The sequence below is a fragment of the Pteropus alecto genome, unplaced genomic scaffold, assembly GCF_000325575.1.
Source record: "Pteropus alecto unplaced genomic scaffold, ASM32557v1 scaffold313, whole genome shotgun sequence".
Classification (NCBI taxonomy): Eukaryota; Metazoa; Chordata; class Mammalia; order Chiroptera; family Pteropodidae; genus Pteropus; species Pteropus alecto.
Window position 1 is genome coordinate 2,393,556 of NW_006434832.1, and position 2,891 is coordinate 2,396,446.

Genomic DNA, 2,891 nt, shown 5'->3' on the forward strand with positions numbered 1-2,891 from the left:
AGTTACGGCCATGCCACCCTGAACAAGCCCAATCCTGTCTGATCTTGGAAGCTAAGCAGGGTCGGGCCTGGTTAGTACTTGGATGGGAGACCACCTAGGAAGACCAGGTGCTGTAGGAGCAAAAAACAAACAAACAAGCAAACAAATAAATAAATAAGGGATTATAAGCTGACAAGGTTCTTGCAATCTGTGAGGTCAACCAAAGGTTGCCTAGCCTAAAAAAAATTAATTAAGTGATTAAAATAAATAAATAAAAATGAAGATGAAACAAAGATGGTTGAACGTATTTGTCAGCAGACCTTCGTTACAAGGTTTTCTATAGTAAGTTCTTGAGGGTGAAGGGAAATGATATCAGATGGAAACTCAGAACTAGAGGACGGGAGGAAGAAATGGTAAATACGTGGGTAAATTTAAAAGGTTATGTTTGTTCTGTTTGTCCTCTTAATTTATTTGAGGCCACCGTTTAAAGCAAAAATAAAAATATATTGCGAGTAATGTATTTGGAAGTAAAATATATGATAGTAATAGCATAAAGGATGGGGTTGTGTTACTGGAATTATACTGTTATAAGGTTCATACCTTTAATGGTAAGAAATGGTTACATGAAATGCTATAATACTAATTCTAGGTAGACTATGTATGGTAAGTTCAGGATGTGTACTGTAGTTCCTATAAAAACATACAGGTGCGCGCACACACGCACACCACAAAGCAGAGGTATAGCTAAAAAGTCAGTAGAAGAAGAAGAAAAAGATTATTCCAAAAGGCAGAAAAGAAGAAACAGAGAAACCAAAAAGATGGAACAAATAACAAGATGATAGACACAAATGCGGCCATCAATTATTATACTAAATGTAAATGGATATGTAAATGGACTAGCCCCTTTCCCTTCCCTAGACTGGGAGTTTGGCAAGGATTCACTTGCATGGTTGTTGAGGCTGGGAACAAAGCTGTGAACTTGCCTGCACGTTCACCAGGGCTTGGCATACTAAATGTAAATAGATATGTAAATGAACTAGCCCCTTTCCTTCCCTAGACTGGGAGTTTGGCAAAGATTCACTTGCATGGTTGTTGAGGCTGGGAACAGAGCTGTGAACTTGCCTGCACGTTCACCAGGGCTTGGGCTAGCCTGGGGACTTGAACAGTGCGTTTGCTGGGCTGGTGCCGACACCAAGTGGTTGGTGCCAGCTGAGCTAGGCTGAGGAGACACCTAGGTGGTTGGGAGACTGTGTGTGTGTGTGTGTGTGTGTGTGTGTGTAATAATCAAATAAGTAAGTATCTAGGCAGAGATGGAACCAGGACGTGTGAAATAGATTTTGCTCCAGGGCAATGACAATGCTGTTGAAATGGCTTCTCTGCCAGCCAGGGGAGGTATACAGAGCTGGAGTCTCAAAGTCCAGGTCAGGAAGTCCAGTTACTCTTTGTGGGCTGGCTCTTCCCCTCTTTGCAAATTGCTAGTGACAGTTCTGCTGCTGTGTGCTACCGCACTATGCGTATCCTAGTGTTTGAAAGGTCTGGGGAGGGGGAACATCAGACAAAATTACATGGAAGAGATGACATCTGAGATGTTTTGAAAGATAAGTGGAATTTTCCAGGTGGAAAAGGGAAGGAAGATCAATCAGACAGAAAGGCATGAGTGTTTGGGAGTGCTAAGTATCTTCTCGGGGGGGGCGGAGACGAAGCAGAGAGCTGAGTCAGGGCCAGTTTTCAGGCATCTTGTGTGTCTCAGGAAAGGGCTTAGGGAAGCCCAGGGGCAGCCTGAAGGTCCATAAGGGAGCTCAGAAGCTGGAGAGATTTCCAGATCCTCTCAGGCCTTAAGCCTTGTTTTAGAGCCACCCATTCTGCAGGATGCACCAGCCCCAGCCACTCTGTGTGGCCTCCTGTTCACAGTGCTAGTGTTTTTCCCCTTTGAGCTTCTTGAGGTTTCTAGTTCGGTGATGACCCAGAGGAGACCCAGAGGAAAGATTTAGGGGGAGGACTTTGAGGAAACTGTGTTAAAGCTCCAAAGCCTGTGAGTTTGAGTTTGAAGACACTATACAGTAGTCTAACTAGTATACTGTAGTCTACCTTAATCATAGTCTAGTTGTCAACTATAGAAATAAAGAATTCACAAGTTTTAAATTGGGTGCAGTTTTGAGTAGCCCCTTTACCCCCCACTGCTCTGTCCTGCAAAGAATGAGAATCACCCTTTTGGTCCTTTGTCCAGAATATCCAGGCTGTATAGTGCCACCCATCCACTCTAGGTTATCAGAGAGATGGTGGCAGTATGACAGTGCTTGTGTTCAGCTAACTCTTACTTTACTCAATAATGGTTCCAAAGTACAAGAGTAGTGATCCTGGCAATTCAGATATGCCAAGGAGAAGCCATAACGTGCCTCCTTATAGGAAAAGGTATGAATATGTAGGAAAAAAAAAAACAACAGTACCCATAGGGTTTGGTACTATCTGCAGTTTCAGGCATCGATATGGGGTCTTGGAAGTATCCCCCACCCCACCCCTGTGTAAGGGGCACTACTGTACTGTGTCCTGAAATGTTTATTAGGTACTTACTATGTGCAAGCAAGTATTTGTAGAGCGAGGTCCTTTATGGACATCACCGCTTATACAAGCTTGAGATGTGGTTTTGTCCTCAAGAGACTTACAGTCTACCTGAAAACCAAATTCACTCAAGAAAAAATTAGTGAATAATAAAGGACTAAACTAGTGCCTGACACAGAGTAGGCATTCAACAGATATTTGACAATTAAATGAACGTATGAATGAATGAAACTCAAGGTCCAGAGGAAAAGTGCCCCAGAAATGCAGGTGAAAGAGAAAGCCGCGTGGGTGTCTCCGAAGAGGTGGGACTAGGTCAGGAGCGGGGCCACGGGCTCCTGACTTTTCTAAGCGTG

General features: G+C 43.6%; 1 pseudogene; it reads left to right on the forward strand.

Annotated features, from left to right (window-relative positions):
• On the forward strand, positions 1 to 119 carry LOC112478446 (annotated as a pseudogene).
• Positions 120 to 2,891: the final 2,772 nt, after the last annotated feature.